This window comes from Suricata suricatta, chromosome 1 (genome assembly GCF_006229205.1).
Source record: "Suricata suricatta isolate VVHF042 chromosome 1, meerkat_22Aug2017_6uvM2_HiC, whole genome shotgun sequence".
NCBI classification, from domain to species: Eukaryota; Metazoa; Chordata; class Mammalia; order Carnivora; family Herpestidae; genus Suricata; species Suricata suricatta.
In genome coordinates, this window is record NC_043700.1 from 24,216,009 (window position 1) to 24,243,676 (window position 27,668).

The window sequence follows — 27,668 nt, forward strand, 5'->3', positions numbered from 1 at the left end:
ATTTGACTGAACAAGAGGAACTGGGCATATAGTAAAAGTGGACAGTCACACAGAGAAATCAGGCAAAAGGATGCATTTCTCTCTTTATAGGGAAAATCCAGATTATGGACAGTGTGTACAGTTTCAAATGTAGAACACACTATCTTCTTAATATCAGGCTCAAGTGGCTTTTCCTTTTCCTTTAAAAAAAAAAGTCTACAAAATAAGTAGAATAGCGTTGCAGCCTAATAATACTCAGGACAAGTATTCTGTGATTAATCACAAATAAGAGATTAAGTGGATTTCATACAAGGCTGCATTCCATTTTGTTGGAAGGTCTTTGGGTCACATTTAAAGGCGAAAGGAAAGGATAATGGATAACATAGCTTAACGTTGGAAACCAAACATGCTTGATTTGTTTTCATCCATTCTTAAGTCCATCTGAGCAGGGCAGGGAAGAATGCTTCTCATAACAGTGATGCGGGGCACCCCCACCCCCCAGGATGTTTCCAGGTACCTTCTGAACCTTCGACGATGGAAGATGAAAATTGCATCTCATCACACACCTGTCAGGTAGCAGCATTCACTCCTGGGAGAAATACCGCCTGAAAGTATTACAGCAGGAGGCTTAATTAATACATCCCATGGAATTGATATTCATGTGCGCTCCATTTAGGCTTCGTTATGTTTACAAATCTTCTGATGAACGAGAAGTCAATAACCAGAGGAAATATAGAGGCAGAAACACATGAAAAATAGAGGGAACCCCATCATGACATGAAATGCCAGCCCATAGGTGCGGTATTAAGGAGTCCCAGACAATGACTGGCATCAGGTTAACTGTGCAGTTACCTACAGGTGAAATTGGCAACTATTTCCCTTATTAAAAAGGGACACTGGAGGGGTGTCTGGGTGGCTCAGTTGGTTAAGCACCCGACTTCAGCTCAGGCCATGATCTCATGGTCCAGGCATTCAAGCCCTGTGTCAGGCTCTGTGCTGACAGCTCAGAGCCTGGAGCCTGCTTCGGATTCTGTGTCTCCCTTTCTCTTTGCCCTTCCCCCCAGCTCCCGTCTTTCTCTCTCTCTCTCAAAAATAAATAAATGTTAAAAAAAATAAAAAGGGACACTGGAAAGTTAAACTGTTTAAAAACAGACATCCCATGAGGGTATTATTGAGATTTTTGTGGCTTCTGTGGGCAATTTCAATACCACCTCCCAAAGTTTTTCAGGTAGAAATCCTTCCAAAATCCTATGAGAAAGGCCTCACAGGCCCTCAGACTCATGACCACAGGCCTCCACAGGCCCTCAGACTCAGGGCAGGAGGTGAAACCTGCCTGTAGGTGATGTTGTACAAAGCCATGCTGTCCTGTCTCATCGCCATGCAGTTCATCATTATAATCATTATTATTTATAAGTTTACACCTTTTCTTTAATTTGAAAAAGACATTCTATACTTATAGAGGCTAGGAACTATTGGCATAAAATTTGGGGCTTTGGTGACACATTTACTTGGGTTTTAGTGTATTCCTAAAACTGATTTCTGAGGAATGTCTTGGTCCTCTTCTGTATTTTTTTTTCTTCCCTTGGTGGACGGAGCATCTATTGAGATACCATTCCTTGTTGGCCTATTAATTTTCATAAGATAATGCGAAACCCTGTGGACCTTAATAAGCACTGGTGAGTTTCTGCATTTCAGCTTCTTACCTCTAAATCCAGCCCTGCATGTTTTCGACCTGCTGTGGTTCACTGGGCCCTTCCAACTCAAAACCCAAGCTCACGGGTATAGTCAAATGTCCATGTCTGGCCAGTGACCCCAACTCATGGTTCTGGAAGAACCAGCGATTGCTCCAGTGGTGGAGACATGACCTACAGTGGCCCACTTTAGACTCTGTCTTCGGATTCTCTAAATTGGCAGTGGAGAATGTTTTTTTCTCTTTCTTCTTGCCTCGTGGGCTCTGAAGTGGCTGGCATGGTGCCTCGCACATATAAACAGTCTCTTCCCATTTTTGGCAACAGGGCGTGCCTTCAGAGCTGCTGCTCACCATGATCCCCTTCACACAGAGGAATCTGGAAAAATGAGAAAAACACAAACGAAAGCTGAGCTCAGAGGTGAAGAAAGAAGACCATTCACATGATACCACCCTTTCTGTGGTGTGCTTCCACAAGCCAGAACACCCCCTTTTCTTATTGAACCTGAGTTCAGATTCTGCCATTTGTAACGAAAAGTTCCAACGATAAAAGTAACATGATGTTAAGGGCGCCTGGGTGGCTCAGTCGGTTAAGCATCCGACTTCAGCTCAGGTCATGATCTCACTGCTGGTGGGTTTGAGCCCCGTGTTGGGCTCTGTGCTGACAGCTCTGAGCCTGGAGCCTGCTTCGGATTCTGTGTCTTCCTCTCTCTCTGCCCCTCCCCAACTCACACTCTATCTCTCTCAAAAATTAATAAATGTTAAAAAAAATTAAAAACAAAGTAACACAATGTTATTTGCCAAATGCCTAGAAATTTGGAATTGAAATGGTCAAGAATAATGTAGGTGTCTCTAATGGAGTGGACACTGGGACTAAGACCGAAAACCCAGGGAGACAGGTGTTAGACATGATGGTAATGAACCTGATTGTTGGCATATTAAGTCAGAGAATCTTGGGATTTTCCCATGTGGAGCAGCCTTTTAGGTGTTGGAAATATGGACAGAAAATGTGGGGAGAGTTGAGGAGGCGGGTATAGGAGGGAGTCAAGAGAATAGAGCTGTAGCTGTAGCCCATGGAACAGGATGAGGTCAAAGGTAAGACTGGGAGGGGGCAGGAGGCATGGGAGAGAACGATGAGACGGGTCAGGATGCGGAACGTGAGAGAGACCAGCACTGACAACACTCTCACATGATGCCAAGGGGTGGGGCTGGGTGAGAGCCTAGAAGAGGCACCGCGTTTTACAGGTTGTTATTGGTACGCCCCGGGAAAAAATTTTAGTTGAGAAGGAGCCAGTCCTGGGCTGCACAAGGTTGAGAGATTAATGGGATCAGTGGATGAGAAAGGCACGTGCAGAGGGCGATGAAAAGAGGGAAAGGTGTGCGAATTCTATAGTTTTGGTGGAATCAGATCACATCTTTAAAAAAAAATTTCTTGGGGCACCTGGGTGCCTCAGTTGATTAAGTGTCCAACTCTTGGTTTCAGTTGAGGTCATGACCTCACAGTTTGATGAGTTCAAGCTCCACATCAGGCTCTGCATTGGCAGCGTGGAGCCTGCTTGGGATTCTCTCTCTCTCTTCCCCTCCTTGGCCTGTGCTGCCTCTGTCACTCTCAAAATAAATAAATAAACTTAAAAAACATTTTCTTAAGAGTAATTGTGTTGGGGTGCCTGGGTGGTTCATTCGGGTAAGTGTCTGACTTCGGCTCAGGTCATGATTTTGCGGTTGGTGAGTTCGAGCCCTGTGTCAGGCTCTGTGCTGATAGCTCAGAGCCTGGATCCTGCTTCAAATACTGTGTCTCCCCCCTCTCTGCCCCTCCCATGCACATGCTCTGTCTCTCTCTGTCTCTGAATAATAAATAAAAATGTTAAAAAAATGTTTTAAAGAGTAATTGTGTTGTAAGCACATTTGCATGCTGAAGAGTAGTCAACGGGCCAGAAAAAAATACATCAGATCAGTAATGATCAAAGAAGCAAGTTAAAGAAGTGATACAGGATGAAGGACGGAGCCTCAGAGAGAAGAAAATGTATTTCCTTATTTAAGGCAACAGGGTGAGAGAAAACGGTCATGGTGAGTCCGGGGAAACCTCAATGTAGGAAAGTGAATGTTAGCGGGACGGCCACCAAATGGCGTTGACCTCAGGTAGACCGACAACAGGGCCCGTGCTGCACGATGGGTAGGGAAGGACCTTCAGTGTGGACAGAATTTGGAATCACTATAATAAATTAATTGGACTTATTATAATAATTCTGGAACAGCAATGGGATTAGAAAGAACAAATTGGCAATGGATTCCGTGGATTGCTGCTAGCAGCCTGAGATAAGGGATGGCAAAAACCAAAGCTGTGTGTGCCCACCCCAGTGGAAAATCAAGGAACAAGGAAATGCAGGATGCTAGTGAGTCTTCTGAGCTACGGGGACACATTTGTCTCATTTATTAGCTTGCTATCAGGGACTCGGCTTACTGTGAGAGCAGCATAGCACAGTATCTGGCACTTTAGGGATAAGTAATAAGGATTTATCTCATGGAACAAAAAGGCACTCTTTAACTTTTATGATGTAGTCTTTCATCTGGTTTCAGCTCTGAAACAATGGGAATCACTCTCTCTGCTCTGCATTTGTTCTGGCAGCCTGATTAAAAAGAACAAGATGTTTTTGGAATCATCCTGTGGAGAGATAGGGTGGTGATGGCAGTGGGAAAAACATGAAGTAGAAATTCAAGCAACATAAGAGAATGTATTTGCGATAGAATTGCGAGGAAGGAACTGGGGGTGTTTAGTGTGTGTGTGTGTGTGTGTGTGTGTGTGTGTGTGTTCTAAGCATCAAGTGCTGATTGTTTGAGATAAAGCATGCATGAGTCAGAGGGGAAGATTTATAAAGATATAGATGGTCAACAAGCAGCCCGGGGCACTATGTGGGGTGACCAACTATCCCAGTTTGCTCAGGAAGAAAAGTGGACATGGAACTTTCAGTGCTAATACAGGAAAGTTGCAGAGAGATCAGGGTGATGAGTTATCCTAACAAGTGCATAGAAACATAGACAAGTATACTCAATCTCCATTTCTCCCTAAACAGAACTTAGGGAGCCTCAGAACTCCTGGATACATAGTGGAAGTTGGTACCCTAGAAAATCTTCAGAGAAGGAACGTGTGATTTGTATTGGCAGACTAAAAATTGTTATCTCCACAAACTGTACCCATTTCTACATTGAGCTTCTTGGAAGATTGCTAAAACTTCCAAATAATTGGTCTGAAGCTAAAACCATAAGGTTAGCCTTTATGACATCTTAGGTATGCTATCCTATTGGTCCCATTTTTAAACATAGCATTTTTATCAGAACCTGAAAGTGTTGGTCCCATGGCTATTTACCAACTTTCTTATAATCCACTCAACAGAGTACTGGGGGAGACAACAGGTTCTCTTTTCTTGTCCACACCCCCCCTCCAACCCCCTCTCCCGCAGAGGAAACTGGCGAGGACCACCTACTGTCTCGAATGTTAAGTCTTCTACCAGATGAAACACTTGCATGTTTCAAAAGGCCAAACAAAACATAAACCAGGTAGGGCTTTCTGAGCTTGCTTTGGTGCTGATCTGAACCGAAAGCTGAATAAAATATGTAAACATAAAGAACACTATAGACAAAACCTGACACAGAAGAGACGCATCTATGATGTAAACACAATTGCCTTTAGTTTGGAAATTCACTGGTGGATTCCAAGAGAATGCCTAGAGCTTCCTCTTGGATCTGCTGTAACACTTCCTTAACACCCGCCAGTGAATTCAATAACGTTAATTCAATAGTAGTCAAGGTGGGTGAATGGGTAGGAGGAACAAACGTATTCAGAACGTCTCTTGGGGATACAGAACCTACAGTGGACAGTTGAAGTAGTGGTGGGAAAAACAAACACGAAGACTCTGAGCAACAAAAATGGTGGCGCCCCCGCCCCCTGGCATTCTGAGTTGATTGATACTCTCACGCGCTATCGCCTTCACACAAATGGTATGAATGACTTACTGCCTCATTCAAATTCTTGCTCCAAATCAGTGGGTCTCAAGCTTGGCTGCACTTTGGAATTACCTGAGGAGTCTCACAAAAAGCTGGCGCCTGGGTCTGATCCGAGATTCTGATTTAATTGCCGGGAGCTGTAGACTTGGCACCAGGCGGCTTCTATGCAGCCAAGATTGATAGCCACTGGGCTATCAACCAGGAAATCAGGAGAAACGGACTAGGTCAGTGGTGCTCAAATTGTAGCTATCTAAGAATCACCTGGAGGGTTTGGGAAATAGTTTGCTGGAACCCAACCGAGTTTTCAGATTCAGTAGGTTCAAGATGGGGACAGAGAATCTGCATCTAACAAACTCCCAGGTACGCCTGCTGGCAAACCATACTTGGAGGACCGCTGGCCTGCATGGGTCCTATGTTATGTCGTGAGACAGCTAAGCCATTAGCGTTCTTTGTGTGCCCTCCCCACACCCAGAGCCACGAAATAAAGCTCTGTGGACCTTCCTCTACATGTGCTTGGATAGCACCTCCCACATTAATCTGCCTGCTCCCTCAAGCCTGCTGATGGGCAGTAACCTCTCTTTTTCCAACCTGGAAGCGTAAGGGCTTTATTCTTTGCTGCGCTTGTTGATTTTTTTGGAAGTCCTCTAATTACCATCACGCGTGTCAGGACATGCTATCTTGGACATGCCAGCCAGCTGCGTAGAGTCCCCCAGCCCTGTTGGCACCCCAGCGAGCTGGGGCGGCCTTCCTCTCAGGCGTTCCTCCATTCCAAATTGGAGCCCTCGCTCTTGGCTCTGGATTTGCCCCCGGCCAATAAGCTGGACCCACGGTGCACTTGGAATCCTGCCCGGGATAAGGCCCATCACGCTCAGAAAGACGCGGTGGCCCAATGGTAGTAGCAACCCCTTCTCAGTCTCCCGTTTCGCTTTCCAGGTCTCACTTACCCACAGGCAACCGCCGGCCGGCTAGAGGCAAAGGCTCCTCCTTCTGAGGCTGCAACGTCAGCGTCATAATGTCATTACATCAACGTCACAAGTCCGGGAGCCACCCACCTTCTGTTACAACTCCTACGTCATTCGCCTAGTTCCCTCCCTTTGTGTGCGCGTTGTATCATCTTGAGGTCTACCAAGAAGAAGGGTGAGTACGGTATAATCATTTATTGTATAATCTTATTATTAGTTATTATTGTTGATCTCTTGCTGTGTCTCATTTATAAATTAAACTTTATCATAGGTATGTATGCATGTGAAACAGTGTATGTAGACAGTTTGGTGTTATCCCTGGTTTCAGCCATCCGCCGGGGGTGTTGGGACATATCGCCCCCCTGGATGGGGGGGGGGCGGCAATTGCAAGAGGGTAAATCCTAGGTACGGCCATTGTGGAGCACTTACTGGGCCAGAAGCCGTGGCACTTGACTCCCATTATTTGATTGAACCTTCATGTCCATCTTGAAAGATGGGAGTGATTATGCCCATTTGATAGAGGAAACAGAGGCTCAGGGAGGGTGACTTGGCCAAACGTTACAGTTGAGGGAGAGAGGAGGGATGTGTGGCTCGCCTGGCCCCAAAGCCCGTGCACACCTTTCTTCCACCCCCACCACAGGTGGAATAGTGTGGCGGGAAGAGCACTGGCCCCCGGCCGGTAAAATGCCTGGCTTCCACTCCCAGACGGAGCTGACTGGCCAGCAGCCTTTGACAGGTCGTTGAGGGCACCCTACCTGCCTCAGTCCTCAGATTCTTACCTATAAAATGAGAGGGTCAGGTCCTTATCTATGAAATGAGAGGGTTGGACTGGATCGCTAAGGTCCCTTCCCACTCTTTTAAAAGTCTCTCTGTTGCTAGCGCGGAGGTGCTCCCTCTCTGGGGTTCAGCCTTGCCTGGTGATCACGTTGTGTGCAGCAGACGCGTTTCCAGAGAGCGCTCTTTCCACAGGTCCCGGTTCAGTTACTGTGGCGGCGCTCAGATTATGTCAACCTCTCGGAAAGCCCCTTGATGACAGTTTATAATCCAGGTGTAAAATGTCCATTTTCTGGTGAAATCTGGTGTTCAGTTTTCTGGGATGGTACTGAGTTAAAAGCTGGTCATGTAAAACCCAAGGGACAGGTGGCCAGAAATCAGACATACTCCAGTGTGTGGCCATTGGGCCTGTCACCCCTAGAGGAGCAGAGGAGGCCAGGGTGATGGCAGGGTGTCTCAGCATGCTGGGCACAGGTCCCCGTCCCCCTTCCCAGGGCCAGCAAGAGTGGTGTGACAGAGGAGGTTACGGATTTGGATTGTGATGGTTATAGGGGTATTGCTGCTAATGAATGATGTACTACTTTCTCCCAGGAAAACAAATTTGGACCTGCAATTAGGAACTTGAAATTGTAGTTGACCGTTTTGTTCAAATGAGCCTCATTCCGCATCAGTAACATGGGAAGGAGGGGTGAGGAGGGCCCCTGACCTCCACCTTTTCAGCTTGTCCTTCCTCAACCTCTGTGATGTTCTGATAATAGATCAAAGGACAAGAAGAAGCAAATAGGCAAAACAGGGGGCCCCAGGGAATGGATGCCAGGAAAACTGCTTTCTAAACAGGTAGATTGTTATTGACTCTTTATTTATCTATTAATTTTTTAAATTGTAGTAAAATACGCATAACATAAAATTTACCATCAAAACCACTATGAACAGTGCAGTGGACCAGGTATATTCCCATTGCTGTGTGACGGTCACTACCAGCCATCTACAGGACCTTTCTTATCTCTAAAGATATGTTAATGGTGTTTGCAGAGCACTAAAAATAACATCTCAAAAAGCAATAGTGTTTTGAGTTTATAAACCTCCTTTGTAGGAATTCAAGGCAATTTACAAACATTATCACGTCTGTCCTCATAGTGACTTTATATAGAAGCGGAGAGAATAGGAGAGTGGGCAGATCAGAGAGAGAACAAAAAAGAAGGGGAAAAGTTTCCAGGAAATTGCCAGGAACAAGAAATGTCACTGTTTCTGGTGCAAAATTGAAGTCCATGAATTCAAATCCATGAAGTCCAGGAATAATCATATATATACATGATTAAAAGATAGAAAACACCCCAAGAAATAACGTGGCCATTGGAACCAAACAAGGAGGACACTGTCATTTAGTCTGAAACATGCTTTTTCGAAGTGTGTAGGGAGAAAGAGGTTGCTTCTTAGTTAACAGAGTGTGTAACTAATTGGTCTGGTGGTCTCCACTCAACCACTTATATATTTAATTGGTTTCTCAGTGAAAGCACACAATAAATATTAGCTTTGTTATTGTTACTTTTGCAGTTGGCCACATTCTCGTGGATAATTGGGGAGGCCAAGAGGAGTTGACTTCAGGTGTCCTTCCTTCCTTCACTACTTATTAGGCATCTGCTTTGCACCAGGCACTGTGCTAGGAGCTGTGGGTAGGGTTTCAGCCTTGGCCTTGGATGAGTTTATAAACCAGCAAGTGAGATGGACATGTCAATATACTGGTGTGACCAAGTGTCATTGGTGCTGTGAAGAGTGTGCAGAAGAGGTCAAACGGCACAGACTTCCAGTTACAACACAACTAAGTCCTGGGGGTACAATGTACAGGGTGGTGACTGCAGTTAATAACATGTATTGTCAGGGGCGCCTGGGTGGCTCAGTCGGTTAAGCATCTGGCTTCGGCTCAGGTCATGATCTCATGGTTCCTGGGTTTGAGACCCGCATTGGGCTCTGTGCTGACTGCTAGCTCAGAGCCTGGAGCCTGCTTCGGATTCTGTGTCTCCCTCTCTGACCCTCCCCTGCTGGCACTGTCTCTGTCTCTCAAAAATAAATAAAAACCATTAAAAAAAGGCATTTAAAAAATAACATGTATTGTATATATGAAAGTTGCTAAGAGAGTAGATCTCAAAAGGTCTCCTAAGAAAGAAAATTTGCTGACTTTGTATGGTGATGGATGCCACCTAGGCATATTATGGTGATCACTGTGCACTGCATACAAATACCAAGTCTCAGCTGTACACCCGGAACTAATAACAATGTTACATGTCAGTTATATCCCAATACAAAATAAAGTGTTTGCAGAAAGTACAAGGAAGGGATGGGTTAGCTTGTGTGGATGGTGTATGAGGAACCAGGGAAGGCTTCTGGAAAAGATGATGTCTAAGCTGTGTGTTTTTTAAAAAATAGATCATAGTTTTCCATGCAGAAAGTGTTTGGGAGAATGGGCTAGACTTGCTGAAGGGATGTGGAACAGCTGAAGAGAAGGTTCAGACTCCCCACACGGTCTTTACAAAACGATTACCAAATGTGGGGCGCCTGGGAGGCTCAGTCGGTTAAGCATCTGACTCTTGATTCTGGTTCAGGTCATGGTCTCATGGTGCGTGAGGTTGAGCCCCGCATCAGGCTCTGCCTGCTTGGGATTCTCTCTTTCCCCCACTTTCCCACTTGTTTTCTCTCTCTCAAAATAAATAAATAAACTTAAAAAAAAAAAAAAGACCAAAAAATGGTTACCAAATGGAATGGGGTTTGTACTGCCTGAAGGGAGCTGGCCCTGAGCAGGCCACAGATCTCAGAAAGGAAGAGGAAGGTGATGTTAAATAATGGAAAAAAGAAACATGATAAAAAAGGAAAGTAAATGAGAAAAGATGAATGGAAAAGGAGTAAAGATATGTGGAAGATTGAGAAAAATCGTATCTTAAACCCCAAATGAAAAACTACAATGTGGTCAGAGTTGGGCCAGAAGTTTAACAGACAGGCCCTCCTGGTTTCAAGTTAGGGGTGACGTGTTCTGTATCCTGAACTAGAATAAAATGGTACCGTCTAGGTGGCACAATCTCGAAAGACAGAAGCATTCATTTTTTTTTGGTCAGGTGCAACCATTCTCAATTCACGGTGGAGCGGCACCCCTGGAAGGGAGTTCTGGACAGGCAGCAAGGATGCCCATCCTATGTGCCTGTCACCTCCCTCACCTTCTTCTCTGGGGTTCGAGGTGAGGAGTGGGGCAGGAGCCAGATCTCCAGGTGGCAGAAACCCTGCTAGAATCTGGCTCCACTGGGACACCAGTTGTCTGTTTCATGTCCGTTTTTCAGGTCTGTAATGGCAGACTTCGGTCTAAGACATAAAATCACAGAACCACCGAATTTCAGCATCAGACAAGAGAAGGAGTATCTCCTAATTCAGTGGTTTTCAACCTGTTTTCACCATTTATCCAAAGCAATAACAATTTGAGCATGTAGCCTCAAATTCTGTATTCATTTTTAAGTGACAGTTATACTTCTATACTAGTATATTTATTTAAAACTATATACAGGGGTTTTGGGTGGCTCAGTTGATTAAGCACCCGATTCTAGATTTCAGCTTAGGTCATGATCTCACAGTTGGTGAATATGAGTCCCACATTGGGCTCTGCATTGGCAATGTGGAGCCTGCTTGGGATTCTCTTTCTCTTTCTCTGCCACTCCAGCTCTCTCTCTCCAAGTAAATAAATAAGCTTTAAAAAAGATTAAAAAAATAAAAATATATACAAAATTACATTAATTAAATTAATTAATGAATATTATTTTCTTCCTATACCCTAATGGATTATCTTTGTTTCCTCTGGGGCACATGAAATCTGCTTGAAGACAACTCATCAAATTCCACTAGTTGTGTTCATCTCCTCTGTAACTCTTTTCCAAAAGCAAATTTAACCTTTCCTGGAACACCTAGAGGGACACCCTTCCATTTTTGGAAATTCTAGAAGGTCCCTGGTTACCATTGCCCCAGATGGCCAAGGGAGGGGTCTTCTTCTGTACGGGGTCACATCTGGAGTTTGGGCCAGGAGCGAACACCTCCCTAGGTGTGCAGAGGGAAGAAGCCCTTCTCTGCCTTTGGCTCTCCCTGGGGCTCACCACCGTTGAGCCCCAGCACTGCGAAGGCAGCAGGAGGGCCTCTCACTGCCACTGTAAATATTATCGTTGCCTCTGGTATGCAGAAAAGCAAGAGGTGCAACATTTGCTGCTTCCAGGTGGCAGACGAACAAAAATCAGACTGGCGTGGGAGGAGGCGGAGGGGTGTCTGGGAAAAAGAGATCAATAAAACCTCACTAGTGTGCACTATTTACCATAAACAGCCCAAGGGTGTTTGGGGTAGGGAAAATTGTCAACAGAGATCAGTCTTTCTCAGTGACTGTGGGAGCAGGTGTTCCAGAAGGAAGAATAAAGATGGCAGCCTTGGTGGGACCAGTGATCAGACTCCTCACGGCAGAGTCACTGAATGTTAATGTGGCCCAGCAGCCCACGCCACAGCTCACTGGGCCCCCTGCCATTTTGAAAACACAGGCTTCAGGATTCTGAATTGCCACCGCATTTACATATTTTCAGACTCTGCCCTGTTTCCTCAATTCTTCAGCAGAGGTTTTCGAGAACTCACAAATGCTAGGGGTAGAGCTGGTTTGCAGCCAAGAATTCTTAGTTGACAGAGAGTTAAGGGAAGGCCTAGGTAAGATGGAAAACGCAGGCATACCTTGCTGTAAAACATATCAGGACTCTCGGAGAACTGACTAGAAATGCTTCTCTGTGCAGCTTTTTGTGAAAGCATTTGAGAGACTCTTTCAGCAGTTAAGCTGGTGGTGGATGGAGGATCTTTCTGGCAATTTGAAATTGTCTCTCTTCCCCTCCCTATGCCACCTGCTTTTGAATGACAGACTAAGCTGGATCCTGAGGCCAGATTTAAAATTAATTTGATTTCTTACTGTTAGATAATGAAAGAATAGTATCCCTTTTGAGGTGAGTGCCCCATGTTGAAAGCTCTTCTGAGTTTCAGGGAGAGGGAGAGACTTGAGCATCTGGGGAAGAAGAGAAACCTCAAAGGGGAAACAAGTTGGTTTTCATTGGGGTGGAGGTATGGGTTAGACTGTTTGCATGCCTGGAAAGCTTTTCCTAACACTCTAATTCTGGAAACGAGTCCCTGGGGGTAAGTGTGTATTCTAGATCTGGACAATCATTAAATGCATCTTCCTGACAACAGTGATTGATCCAAGGGGACCTTGAGGTCTGATGCACAGACGTGCTCCCATGGTTGCTAAATGGGAGGGTATGAATTCCGGGCTCTTGGACACCATGTCACTGCCTGCCATGTGGAGAATTAGAATGAAGCCAAGGACAGACAGAGATGAAAGATGGATCGATGCATTTGTGAGGATGCACTGGGAGGGAAGGTGTCCGGGTAGCATGAAATCAACCATGTCTTGCTCTCCTTGCAGCCCAGTGAAATCTACCCACGAGTCCTTTAGCCTCCACCTTTGACATAGAACCAGATCCTGGTGACATGATGACATCTCATAATTTCTACCATGACACCTTAAGTCCAACCAGCACAGTGTCTCCCCTGGAAAGTAGTAGCCTCTTACCTCCTGCTCCTGGTTTGCTCATCCACGTTCACTTTTGTGAACAGCAAAGAAGTCATTTGCTTGTTCGCTTGCACAGTTTTGAAGCATTAATTACATTCTGTCACTCCTCTGAATCCTTCAAAGGATCCTCACCTCACTCAGAGTAAAGCCAAAGTCTCACGATATTTACCCTACAACCTGCTGTCACCCTCGTCTTTGGGTCTCACTGGCCTCCTCACTGCTCTTGAACAAATCTTTATCCTCTGGGTGGACCTCTCTTTATTTTTGCATGTTGTTTATCTCTCAGTTCTGTATTGTTGTCTTCGCACATCCGGCGGGGAGGGGCCTGGAATGTGATGAGCATTGTGACTTCCAATGCTGGTCCCTAAAGTTCTGGTTCCGTCTGCCCTTCCTTTCACTCTGCTGACCACCCTATGGTCCTTCCAGTGACCTGAGCCTACAAACTCCCTTTTCTGCTTGAGCTACTTTGTGTGTATTGGAAATTGGAAGTGGACCTGTAAATCTCTAAGGACGAAATAAATGGATTTTGTTCCCCAAGCTTCTGATGTTGGTTCAATCTGAGTGTTCTGAAGATTCCAGTGGTTGAACCCCCCAAAAGCTTAGCACTTACTACTGCTTTTCATAATGTTTTTATACTTACACTGTGTGCTCTTAAGATTTTTGCTACAGTCTGAAGCCAGAGTCTTACTGCTGTCTCGGGGCCAGCATTTTCCTACGGACATTTATGTTTGCAATCAAACCTAATTCAGTGAGCAAGTGGGGTTCAGTGTAGAAAACTTCTGTGTGCAGTCAGCATTTCCATCAAGTTTTACTGTTTTGAACAATGAGAATCACTGGGGTGCTGACATTCCATATCTTTATCATCTGGAGGATATAGGGCTCCAGTGGGATGATGGACAGTGAAACATGCAGGAATGAATCATTTTTGAAGCAGTAGTTCTATTCCCTATCACTTTTTCCAAGCTGTAGACCACTGTTTTCATTCGTGTGTTAGAATCACCTGGGTAGCTTTTCAACCCTCTGTATCTAGGCTACACCCCAGGCCGATTCAGTCAGATCCCTGTGGGTGGGAAAACAACGAGGAAAACACTAGGCAGCATTTACTGAGCACATACTATGTGCCGGGTTCCATGCTCTAAGCCTTACCCATATTATCCTACTGCAGCCTCCAACAGTTCCATAATGTAGTACAGTATGATCCCAGCTGGGCAGGTGAGGAGGTAACTCAGGCACTCAGAGACGAAATAGATTGATTGCCCAATGTCCTCTAGGGAGCCAAGGATGAGACCCAGTTACTAATCCAGACAGCCTGATGCCAGAGCCTAAGCTCTTTTATAATTTGGGTTTCATATGATACACACATGGTTTCAAGAATCAAAGAATTCTCAGAGCTCATTCCCCAACATGCCATTCTATGAGCCCTCTAGTGCCACCCCCAGCTGTCCAGTTTTCTCTTCTCAAGGCTATCACTTTCAGGGGCTTTACTTTTTCTTTTCATATGTGTGTGTATGTCTCTCACCAGTATTGTTTATAATTGCTTTTTGCAGTTTTAAGCATTGGCTCTGATCTTCCCACATGGAAGAGGATGGCATGGATTTGACCGCCCATCACTGCTCACTGCTGTATGGCTGCACCATTGTCTTGATTATATCACAGCAGATTGCATTCTGCAGATTATGAAAATGCTGTTTTCCCATGAGCTGTGTGGTACGCTCGCTACATGGTTATTCCTTCCTTTCTTAAACAACTCCATGCTTGTTTCTAAGTGGTAAGATATGTTGTTATCTCTCTGAGAATGATAAAGATAAATTTCTTTGTTTGTTTTTGACAAGGGCGGGGAGTAATTCTCATATCCTTGCATAGTATCTGTTTACTCCAAGTTGCTTCTTTCTATTTATCTTTTCTGGAATCAGCTTTTCATATCTGAGACTTGCCTCAGATGTCCTGTGGTCCTTGGCTGTCTGCTTCTAGGTGTTAGAGAAAGCTGAAACATGTATGGAGGAGCGTCTAACTGGCTTCGCTGTGCATTTCTACAGGCGACTGCCAGGCCAGTGTCTTTGGGTCTTTTCTCTCAGGCTGATCACATTCCGCAGAGAAGGATCTTCCAGTCTTCTCTCTGAAGAGTGTTCCCCTGGATTCCAGCACTTCCAAAATAGGGAGGAAGGGTGAGAATATCTTAGTTAATCCGCCTGTTTTCAACCAAGCACCCTTGCCCTCACCTGGTCTGGTGATCACTGGTCTGTCGATTCTGTTTTGTCTTCCCAGAAAATCAGCCTCCAATCTCAAGGGGGAGGGGTGGGAAATCCATATGGAGTTGGCAAGAGGACTGTACACCTCACTGTTTTGTAAATAAACTTTTAACTAACTACACCCTTTTTGGCCCCTCATTCATCCTGACTTCCAAAGGTAACTGTGCTACCAATTCCTGAGGCTTCTCAAGGTTCTGGATGCTAACAGAATTAGTTTCCAGCTTCCCCTGCTACTGACTTAGGATGCATCTGCTAGAATATGCCCAGTGAGTTATCATTCGTGCTTCTACTTTGTAAGACTATTACACACACGTACATATCCATCCCTGTGTGTGTGTGTGTGTGTGTGTGTGTGTGTGTGAGTGTGTATTTGTTATACGATCTTATGTCCAGTCTATTCATCCTACTGACTTACTGCTGTCCCCTCATTCTGCCTGGGGTACAAATAGTTAAATAAGTGATCAGTCATCATCCTCATGGAGGAGTCCCAACTCTCGTTACCACCTCTGTTACAAGGACAATTGGCTATTTTCATCCTCCTGAATATGAGCATTGGCACTTTCCCAGTCCTTGGTTCATTGGCTTTTCTCAGCCTGGTTGGACAGGTCATGACGCCATCATATGCCCATTGCACAGATGAAGAATGGCATGCAAATGGTAAATTCCTGGCCCGGGAGCACATCACCGGTCTGCTGATTGCTGACCTGCTGCCATTTCCATGTTTCCGAATTGTGTCCTGGCCCGTATTGAGGACACCATCCACAACTAGGAAGGGGGATGCTCTCCAGTCCACCAGAGATTATGGGAAACCATGATTCTGCTTATCACCCTGATTCAGATTTCAAGTTCACTGCCTGAGCCTACAAAGAAGAGAAATCGAAGAGGGAAGCCTGGTCTAAAACACTTTTATTCTATCCCAGCCCCCCTTTGTCTGCTGCAACTGTTAAGGGGCAGCTTAACATTAGGAGCAGATAAATGCAGAGATAACCACATGGTCATCACAAAGGGTGATAAAAGGCATGGGGACTCCCAGGCACTGGAAGAATGAGTAAAACAGTGAACTGTGTTCCCGAGCTGGATACAGATGCTGTATGGACACTGAAATGAGCCCACGGGCCTGGTCTTTGGAAGCCAAGCAAACTGTAGCTCTTCAAGTTAGGGAGACTACCGGTTCAGCTAATTGTAGAAATGCAGGCACTCCCCACTGACCCAGAAATCCTTGCAATCCATGGCTTAAGGACATACATTGTGAAGGTGATTTGTGCAGTTCATTTTCGAAAATAGAAAGACCTGGGCAGCTCTAGTTGGCACACGTGCCCTTTATGGCCTTTCCTGGAGGCTTATGAACATGGGCAAAATCCAGATTTTTGCCCTAAATAATAAAAAGAAACCAAAGGATAAAAAGAAATCCAGACATCGCAGTGAGTGGGCTAGACTTAATGAGGTGCACACAGAAAACCACTTAATTTCCTCCCTGGTGTGTTCGAATCCATTTGCTAATTCTGTGGGCTGGTTTGTTCCCTGTTGCTGGGGGAAGACTCGGGCAGGTCCAGTGACTTTGTCACTGCTGGTAATAAAGAGCCCTCTGGGTCTTCCAAGTCCCCAGATGAGTCTCACTTTGAAAATTAAGCATTTCAATAATTAAAATGGCGAGTTCAGAATAGACACCCCAGTAGAAAACTTCACCCAAAGCTAAAGCTTTCCTTCTCCCATTTTGTGCCTGTCTTGGGTTCAGGGTCTGATGATAGGATCTTCCCTCCTCTTTCTGCCTAATGGAACTGCTTTTGGTTTCTCTGAGGCTAGAGCTGGGCCATGGGAGGGTGAGAAGGGCCACAGGTCTTTCTAGAGGGGCACAGATGTAATCACAGTGGATCAGACATGGGCTCTGACAGATGACCAGTTCTGCTGCTCTCTGGGGCACTTTTGGGTTGTGCCGTTCTCTGGGAAGCCCATTATGATAATGCTTCCCTCATTCTTGGGGCCTCTGTGTCTGGGTTCCTCTGTTGGATCCCAGCGCCCCCACTATGAGCCACGTGGAGCCCAATGGGGCTGTGAGCAGCGCTGACTGCAGTCCTGTGCTCTGGCCCCCAGCTTCTCCTGTGCCGGCCAGTGCAGGGCACACTCAGGGCGGGTGCGGCCAAGCTACGACTCTGTCACCTGCTCCACTGTCCCTGGCGGCACTTTCCATGGCCTCAAGAAGGGGAGGGTTCTCTGTCTTCCTCCATGGGGTGGGGAGGAATGAGCAGCATCTTGATGGCTCTCTCTGGCCTGTCTAGCATGCATCTCTGTTTATCTAGCTAGGTGATTCTAGATGCGTGATGGTGTTTGTTGTTTGATCCCTCCCTACCCCCACCCGACCCCCACCTTTGGATAGTTTTTTGGGTCCTGTATTGGCCTGGCACCTAGCAATTCATTCTTGGCGTTTTGTTGCCACAGTCAGTTGAAAAACATCCCCCAAAGATATCAGGTGACTAGTACTTTAGATGCCAAAAGATATGGTTAAATTAAGGACCTTGAGATTATCTCAGATTGTGCAAGTGAGCTCTTAATGCAATCATAAGTGTCTTTATGAGGAAGGCAGAAGGAGATTTGACACATAGAAGATGAGAAGGTAGCATAAGCAGGAAGATAGAGTTGAGAGAGCTGCGGCCACAAGCCAAGGAATGCCAGCAGCCACCAGAAGCCAGAGGAGGCAAGAACACCCCGCCCTTGTCCTAGAGCCTTCTCAGGGAGCGCAGCCTTCCTGAGGTCTTGATTTCAGCTCCGTGATACTGCTTGTGACTTCCAGCATTCAGAGCTTCAAGAGAAGGCATTTCTGTTGTTTTAAGCCACCCAGGTGAGCTCATTTGTTACCGCAACCCAGGAAATGAGTACAGGTGCCTCACCTAAAAAGTAAAGTAGAAGGAATCCCATTTTAAATCTGTTGTAAAAAGGATTGATTTTTAAAATTATCTTAATGTCTCTGACGAGGGCTATTTCTCACTCTCACAGGCGAGTGTTGATATATTTGACTTTTAATGTGTGTACATGAGTCTGAGGGGTGTGACTTGCCTGGCATCGTCTCTGTGTTTGTTCTGCCTCTGACCAAGTGACAGTGGGGTCTTCCTGTAGGTGCTCTCACTTTCCAGCCTGTGTAATTCCTTTTTCCACATTGTCTCTGTAGACAGAACCTTCTTCATGGTCCCACTCCTACTTATTATCCTTGACCCATTTATACTTAAAAATAATTGTCTCTACCTATCTGTTTCTTTCCCTGGGAGGTTTCATGTTTATTTTTCCCCAGGGGAGCTCCCAGAGATAACATCAAACAGTGTGCCCTGTGTGCTCCCTGGAAGGAGAAGGATTCCCTGGTTAGAGATAAGAGATGTGATTGACACCTTTGATGCTCAGCTGGCTCCCGGTTCTGGCGTCCTTGCTGTTGACTCATAGAAATGTAAGGTTCATACTAGAACTCAAGGTTTTTAATCCCAACACCCAGAGTCTACAGCTGAGGCCCTCAAGGCCTGCTGAGTTCCCTGGATGAGTGGCAGAGTCACAAAGCGTCACTCCCAGGGCCGTGCTTGCTGCATTCTGCCGCTCAGTCCCACTCTTCTCCTTCTTGGGCTCATCCCCTCGTCACTGGGGAGAAAGGGAAGGCAGTGGTGGCAGCATCGTTTGCTCATTCAACAAGCAGTTGTTGGGCAGCCACCAAATACCAGGTCTCCCTCTAAGTGCTGGAGTTATGAACACCAACCAAACTGTCCTGGACCAGTGGAACTCTGTCTGATGAGCTACGCACTTCCCTTAGGTTCCCTTTTCTAGCCAAGGCCCACATGGGAGTCCATGGTATATAACAGAGAAAAGCACAGGTTTGGGGCTGCAGCAGATGCCGGGGGAGATGGGTTAGGGAGAGGGGTGGAAACTGGGTCACTAGCCGCCCCCCCAGATTTGGTACCTCCCACCCCTGACAGACCCCAGGGTATCCAGGAACCCTAAGGTTCAGTCAGTGGTTTCTCATGTTGAAAAATGCTATTTTAGAGCTCAGCTTCATGAAAAGGCCACAAGGGCTGACTTGGGACATTCTGCTCTGTTTCTAATGCTGACCTTGCTGCTTCTGAGCTTTGTGCTCCTATCCAAGTTACTTAATCTCTCTATGTGTCAATATCCTTACCATTAAAATCAAGATAGTACCTAATTCTAAGAGTTCCTAACTCCTTGGGTGTTGAACTATTAAATGAGTTAATTCATTCACACCAGGCCTGACACACAGCGCCAAAGAAATGTCAGGTAATATAATGCATGTGCTTGTAAATTTTCAACTCTCCACTGCCCTGTGTAGCTGCCCTATAGAGGGCATTTTTCAGTCAGGGCAGAAGATGTCAACAGAACATACTTAAAAGTCTAGGAGAATTCCACTCCACTGACAGCGCTTTGATGCATATTCATATGAGTCCTGCCTTCAAATGGACAGGACTGAACTTCAGCAAGCCCTGGACACTGGCTGGAACAAAACCCAGTCAAGGGGAATGGAAGGGAAACCAAGTGGGGCTTTCTCTCACTCTGCCAAAGAGTCACAGGGAGATTGCTTTTATTGGCGGTTGTGGCTCTGCCACCAGAGATGAGGTTTTCTACTTGCAGAGCCCTTAGCCAAGATCCAGGGAAACCACGAATGACAAAGGCCTGCAGAAACTTAACTGTGGAGACTGGGTAGGAGTTGGGGCAGAGGGTGGAGACAACAGGAAGGGAGACAGGCTTGGACAAGACATTAGGGGTAGAAGGGGAGGAAGTAGAAAAGGCCGATGGGTCTCCTCGCTGAGGACAGCTCGTCCTGCAGTGCAGAGCTGTGGCTCAGGGCCACACCCTGGACAGTGGCAGACAGAGGGGGTCTGGAGGGCCTGTACAGGGCTCTGGGGAGGCTTCAGCTGGTGTCAGATGTGGCTGAAGCCGGTGGCCACCTGTGCTCGGTGCCCACGCTACCCACCTGGCCTGTCTGCCCTTACTCAGTTCACCAGTGACATCTGCAAAGCCCTTAGGGCTCCAGATCAGGTTCCTAAGGGAGGCTGACATCAGGCCCAAGGAAGGAATGCTTTCTTTGTGGTTCCCTTTCTCACCAGCAGTGTAGGCTGTGGCAGGCTTCCCTGGCTTGCAGAAACTGCAAGGAAAGTGAGCCTAGGTCAAGTCCCCAGTTCCCACCTAGGTGCCTTCATAGCTATTTGCTCTAAGCCAGCTGTGTGAGCCCCGCCACAGGGAGGGGATGCCACAGATTGTTCCCCAGTGCTGGACAAAAACCCTGTACTTCCTAGGGGAGCATCCCAAGTGAGGCATGGGAGCAGCAACTGGGGATGAACTAACAGGAAGGAAGGTCAGCCTACCGTGCATTGGATACTTAACAACATCCCAGTCATCAGATCTAGAAATTTACGGATGTTCTCTGGTTTTCCTCAGCAATGATGCTTCCAGGTTTCACTTGAAACCCAGGCTCGTTCATGGATTTCATTCACTGGCCCAAGGCCAAGTAGCTGCATTCGAACACAAGCCGGTCCCGTTCCAAAGGAGGAGTGCCTTGCCCGAGTGGATCCCAGTGTTGTTTTTAGACTGGTGTTGGGGAGCAGCTCAAGGCCACACATGTCTGGACCCCTCTTTAGAGACTGTGAATCAGAACTTCTGAGGTGAGGCTGGGGGAAATTTGCCTCAGCAGGTGTTTCATCATCTCCTGGTGATTCTGAACCTCAGACACCAGACCAGTGAACCACACTGCCTTCCCAGCAGCACCTCTGATTGCCACTTAACATAGCCCCAGTGCCTGTAAAGGGCCTTAAACCTGAGGGAATTCCATCCGCGCAGTCTGCCCTGACCCACTCTAATTCCCCTTTCCTGGATCCCTGGCTTTCCTTAGAAGGACTGTGGAGACACCTGGTCTCCTGCTTCCTCCTGGGTCCCTTGTGCAGCCTCCTTAAAGATGGGACCTGGACTCTGTAAGCTCAGGGATTTCTTCATTCACAGACACGTCTGCGGCAGTATCTGTGTGCCCGGCCGCACCGTGGGCGCTTCACTCAGTGTGCGGCAGGTTCTCATTATCTGAGGTAGTGATGTTCTAGAGAGTCACAGCGAATACTGCATTAGGGAGTACCGAACCGCTGCTCCTCGAGGAGACTTGGGGGTAGGTTCCTGCGAGCCTGCGGCCATGGCCTTTGCATCATCTAGTCAGTGTGTAACTTGCTGTATGTGTGTTTCTGTTTAAAGACACCTTGATATTGCTGACCTGTCAACGTTGAACTCCAGCTGATGGCGCAGTAACTCATGCCTGAATAAAGCTTACCTAATGCACGTATTTCCCTCCCCACGCACCCCCGTATGGCCCATCAAAGCCTTCTGTGCTTACAAACACTACACAACACTTTAGGGCTATGGTTGGGGGCCATTTTAAACTGAAGAATCACTAAGGAAAAGCAGGAAAATGCAAAAACCCGATACTATAAATAGAGTTCAGAAATGACACTTTGGGGCGCCTGGGTGGCTCAGTCAGTTAAGTGTCTGACTTCGGCTCAGGTCATGATCATGATCAGGTTTGTGTGTTCAAGCCCCGTGTCTCACTCTGTCTCACTCTGTCTCTCAAAAATAAATAAATGTAAAAAAGTTAAATAAACATTAAAAAAAAGTTAAAAAAATTTTTTTAAATGACACTTGTTTGCAGTCTGAGAGCTGAAACAAGGCAGAGTGTCAGTCCTGTTCAGTCTCAGCTGAGATTGTGCACATCACACGACTCACTTTCCTGAGCAGTGGGCGCGTCCGAGAATGGCCACAGGTGTGGATCTGGGGGTTACAAATAAACTCGGGGCCTGCGTTAACCTGTTGAATCCACACCGCAGTGTGAGGTGGGCGCTGTCACTGCCCCTCCCCAAACCTGAGGACCTTTAGAAAAATGTATTGGCAAAATTCAAAAATGCCACTCCCATTTTAACAGACGGAAAAACCAAGTCACAGAGAGGGCAAGTAACATAGCTCGCCAGTAGCAAAGTCCAGCTTTGAACCTGTTACATCTGGCTCATGGTTAACCGTGCAGCTGTGCTGCCGGATCGCAAGCTTATCTCTGTGGACTTCAGAGCCTGCCCGCCAGAAAGGGTGCGGATAGAACTGAAAAGGGGGAAGAGGAATACTCTTGCATGGTTGGAGGCACTACTGGATATTCATCAGGGCCGTTGCCTGGGTGCCCATAAGTTTGGGTTTCTCAAAGTGCGTTCCAGGTCTCCCAGGTTCGGAGCCGTTTGACAGAATGCAGATTCTCAGAGAACCACTGTACCTGGAGTGGGGTAAGGGACTACATTTTTAGGAAGTACCTCAAATAAGTCCAGTGTTTTAGGATTTTGAAAGTACTATCTAAAATTTAGTACCCTCTTGAATGAAAATTATACATCAAAAATAATGCTGGTGATGGGCAAGGGGCATTAAGGAGGACACTGGTCGGGATGAGCACTGGGTTTATACACAGGGGATGAATCACTGGATTCCACTCCTGAAATCCTTACTGCATGATATGCTAACTAACTTGGATGTACATTTTTAACAAACAAATAATGAAAAAATAACACTTGTGAAATTTGTGACATTCAGAAAGCGTATTTTTAAAAATGAGCTTCATCAAGATTTCCATAATGCCAAAAGTTAAAGAAAAGACGCTCACCCCAATTTCAATTTCTTTCTGAAGAGTGGGTTCAGACCTAGCTTAAACACATAAAACACTTCAGTCTAGAAAGAAGCAGACTGTTATCCCTTCTCTATTTATCAACAGTCCCAAGACCTGATCTGGCCTTTAAAAGAAAAAAAAAGTTACAGGTTTACTTGAAAATAATGGAGAAACTAGATTAGCCTGTTAATGTGCCTTTAAAAATCTGAGCCCTTAAAAATAATGATTGACTGTGACACCAACATGTGCATTTGTCAAAATCCATTTATATTCTTATGATTTGTATACTATACTATTAGTAAATTATAGTTCAGTGTAAAATACACAGATGTATAGAACAAAATTAATGACTGCTTTTGCATAAATTCTATTCTCTGATTTTTGTTCTCCTTTCTGACTTATCCCAGATGCCAAGATCTGTGGGTGCACCGGCTTATTCTCGGATTTTGTTCTCACTTGATTAGTTGTGTTTAGAAGTCAAAGGAGTAACAGCCAGAGGGGCTGAAGAAATACCAGCTACATGTTACCTCTGGGAAAAAAGGATGTGTATGGACTTGCCATGCCTTCTGCTTATTCCTCTTAAAAAATGGAATGCACTATGAATTTTTCAAAGAAACAGTTAGGTACCACATCAAAGGACGTGACTGTAAAACCAGCGACCATCCACGGTTCCAGCCATGTCAACGGTCACAGAGCCCTGGCAAAGGGCAATCTTGCTTCTGGGAGATACTGTGTCCAGGCAGCAATCTGCCAACGTCATCGTTTCCTTTTATGCCAGCTCATCCATCACGCAGGAGCTTGGAACAGGAGGACCATGCAGTCATCTGTGATCATGAACTGAGCCTGACGGGCTCTGCACTAGGGTCCTGGATGGAGCTCTTTTTCAGATGATCGTCTTTTTAGCAGTGTAGATTTAGAGATTAGAAAATGGGACAGGTTGCTTCTCATGTACAAACGGAAGGCCACTGACCCTAGCTTGCTCATGAGGCAACAGAATGATTAATGCTGACCTGTCTTTTCCTCCCTGACCTGCTTCCCAGGGGAGGAAGTGCACATAGCAGTTTGGTCACTGACCAGAGTTCAGAGAGAGAGCAGAACTGTGGGGTTTGTGATGGGGGAAGATACTCCCTAAGCAGGGGGCTGCCCCTGATTGCAAAGCTTTTCTCCAGCTTGGGGATTTGGCTACACTGCATGACAAGGGTTGCCACATGGCAGTCATACACACTTTTATCATTTCAAGTTTGTGCCACCTCATATCTCTGTCAAGTTTTGCTTGCTCCCAGTTAGAGGGGGTTAAGAGGCTCAGCCATTCTGAGAGCCATGGACGTGGCCAACCTTTCAGCATCTAACACCAATCACTATGAATAACCTTAAGGTTTCTTATTCTTTCATTCCTGATACCTAGAAAGCAGTACAAGATTTTGCTTCAGGAACCATTCACATGCTCATTTTCGTATGATCAGTGACCTCCTTTCGAACTCTGCACACCTGTACAATAAGTTTTAGATTCTCAGAGAAGTTGCATGATCTGATAGTTTTGAGAGAATTAAAAGGATTCACATAAAAGCAGATAATTAGCAATTATACTAGTAGATGTCAAAATACCTGAAAAGTTCTCCGTTCTCTTCAGATGCCCAAGTAGAAATCTGATTCACATGATTTCCTTAGCACATTTGTAAAATGTGGATGTGTGTGAAACTGTGTGTGAAACACACACACTTGTTACTCGGAGCACTGCAAGTTGGTTGGACCCTAAATCAATCTGTTAAGAAGAGATAGTAAGAAGAATGCCTTTCTGCGGCGGTTTGGGGCCACCCCTTGGTTTTGAGAACCATGCCAGAGAGAGCAAATGGCCCCTGGGTTAGCAGCCCGCGAGAAAGCAGACCTGCCGAGAGCACAGGCCAGGGCTCGCCTGACGAGGCTTGGCCGTCCTGACACAGAATTCCCTCCGTACAACCACTCCCTTCTGAGCTATGCAAATGCCATGCAAGCCCTCAGCCTTAAGAAAAATGAGCACTCGCTTTAAGAAAGAAGGGACAAGTGCTCAAATGATCAATTCCAAAACTAAGCATAGTACATGCCTACACACAGTGCCAAGTTAGATTGTATACACAATGTATAGCAAGAGCAGAAGTTTTACCATCCAGGGACTTAGGATCTAATACTTCTCACATAAACAAAAGATGAAAATATAGTCTAGCCTTTCTTCTCCTGAGATTAGACCTCATATGTTGGGGGGGCAGTGTAAGTGAGGGAAACAGTGGTTTGAAATGTGGAAGTCTGCATCCTGTCACTGTTATGGTACCAGAGAACTCCGTATGTCAGTGATCTACCTAGAGAGCGAGGAGGGTAATTACGTGCCCTCTAAATTTCCCTTTCAGCTCCTGGCACTCTGATTCTATTGCCTCTCATTTCCTCTGCTGGCAACAGAATTCAGGAGAAATGTGGACAAAGAACCTTCTATGAGATGGCTCAGTCATTCCCATCAGAGCCATCCATTGCGTCAGAGGAGGACAATGCCCAGTCGCAGAATCTAGCACATTATGGTAGAAAAATATCCGTACACATCCATGGCCTTTAAAAATAAAACACTGTGATAGTATGCTTGGTGGATTTCTTCACATTCCGCCAGTGGGCAGAGGAATATAGCAAGGAGCTGACAGGTGTCTCTAACCCTCTTAATTGGGTACTGAGGAATTTTGTCACCGATACTTCTTTGATATGTTTTCTTGTCTTTAATCTCTCCACTTAAGTGATCTGCTACAAATATCTGCACTTGAAAAAGCAATAGATATGCCTAGTAGGTAAAGCAAGAAATGTCCATGCCAAATCAACAGACTTCCCAAAGAAGTAAACTAGGATTCTTTTCAAGGTGAATTTCTCATGAAATAGAAGAAGGCGTCACAAAAAAAGGGGCCAGAGCACTTCTTCAATACCGCTGGACCTCGGCTCACACTGACAGCTCCTTCATCGCCAGAGAGGATTATTTTAACCCATTTCCTTAAGGATGCTCTGGATTATATTTTGCAAGTCATTAATAAATTCAGACTAAACAGCTGCTAAATAAAGTTTCTTCACATAATCACATGTCCTAACATGTATATAAGTGAAACTATTAATTTAAACCAAAATGATTAAATGAATTTTGTCTGCTATAGGGCACCTTGGATTAGAAGAAAACCACTAAAGGCCTTTCTAGCCCTCAGGTCCTGTACTTCCATTCAGCATGTTGTTATTTTAAATATATTTACAACTCATTTTTTATTTTATTTCTTTTAATATTTACTTTTGAGAGAGAGACAGAGAGAGAGCACGAGTAGGCGAGGGGCAGAGAGAGAGGGAGACACAGAATTTGAAGCAGGCTCCAGGCTCCGAGGTGTCAGCACAGAGCCAGACACAGGGCTCAAACCCACAAACCGTGAGATCATGACCTGAGGTGAAGTTGGACACTTAACCTACTGAGCCACCCAGGTGCCCCTCTAAATCATTTTTCAAATTAAACTTGTTATTTTGGGCTAATTTACAGATTCATGGTACGTTGTAATAAATGTATGGAGAAATCCGTACATCCTTTGCCTAGCTCCCTGCAGTGATAACATCTTGCAAACCGTAGTATAATGTCACAGCCCGGATATTGATGTTGATACAGTCCAGATACAGATCATTTCCATCATGTTTGACTCCTTCATGGCCAGACCCACTTTCCTCCTACCCCTTCACCTGTTTGATCTGTGGTAACCACTAATCTGTTTTCACTTTTATGAAAAGTGACATGGACTCATACAGTAAGTAACATTCTGGTTACTTTCACTCAGCATATTCTCTGGAGCTACATCCAGGTAGTTACGTAGATTAGTATGTCCATGTTTCTATTGTTGCGCTGTATGCTGTATAACAGAGTTCCATAGCGCAGTGTGGAGGTACCATAGTGTGTTTAATCATTCACCTGTTGAAGGACTGGAGTGTTTCCAGTTTTGTTTTTTTATGAATGATACAGCCATAAAACATCCATGTATAGGGCTTTATGTGGACGTAAATCTTTATTTCTTTGGGAGTGTAATTGCTGGGTCATATGGTAAGTTGCATAGTCAGCAAAGTTTTCCAGAGTAGCTGGACCATTTTACACTTTCATCAGCAATGTATGAGGGATCCAGTTTCTTTGCTTCCTTGTCAGTGTTTGATGTCACAATTTTTTATTCTAACCATTCTGATAGATATGAAGGGATATCCCGTTGTGGTTATAATTTGCATTTCCCTGGGCTAATGCTATTAAATATCTTTTCATATGGTCATTGACTATATATTCTCTTTGGTGAAATATCTGTTCACGTCTTCTGCCCATTTTTCTAATTGAGAAACCAGATTTGCTGTTGTTTTCATGATGAGTTTTAAGAGTACTTATAGTCTAGACTCTAGTCCTTTGTCGGATATGTGGCTTGCAAATATACTCTTCCAGTCTGCAGCTTATCTTTACATCCTCTTAAAATAACAACATCCTCTTAACAGCCTTTCGAAGAACAAAGTTTTTCATTTGGATAAAGTCCAACTTATCAAGTTTTCTTCGTAGGGATTGTGTTTTGGTGTCAAATCTTATCTCTTACTTAGCCCTGGAAACCAAAGGTTTTTTCCCCCTATTTTTTTCCTACAAGATTTATACTTTTATGTCTTACATATAAGTCCATGATCTGACTTAATTTTGCAAAAGGTGTCAGACTTTGACGTTTAC

The 27,668-nt window shown here is 45.4% G+C and overlaps 2 long non-coding RNA genes across 3 annotated transcripts; one reads left to right on the forward strand and one right to left on the reverse strand.

Annotated features, from left to right (window-relative positions):
* Positions 1-366: 366 nt before the first annotated feature.
* Positions 367-6,650, reverse strand: LOC115287795. 2 transcript variants are annotated; one of them, XR_003906666.1, is made up of 3 exons: positions 6,613-6,650; positions 1,683-2,045; positions 367-584 (listed from the first exon to the last, which is right to left on the reverse strand). It is a non-coding gene; the product is annotated as an uncharacterized LOC115287795 (long non-coding RNA). The 2 variants fall into 2 exon arrangements; XR_003906678.1 differs by lacking the exon at positions 6,613-6,650 and adding an exon at positions 6,257-6,364.
* Positions 6,624-26,024, forward strand: LOC115287853. Its single transcript, XR_003906697.1, has 2 exons — positions 6,624-6,805; positions 23,350-26,024. It is a non-coding gene; the product is annotated as an uncharacterized LOC115287853 (long non-coding RNA).
* Positions 26,025-27,668: the final 1,644 nt, after the last annotated feature.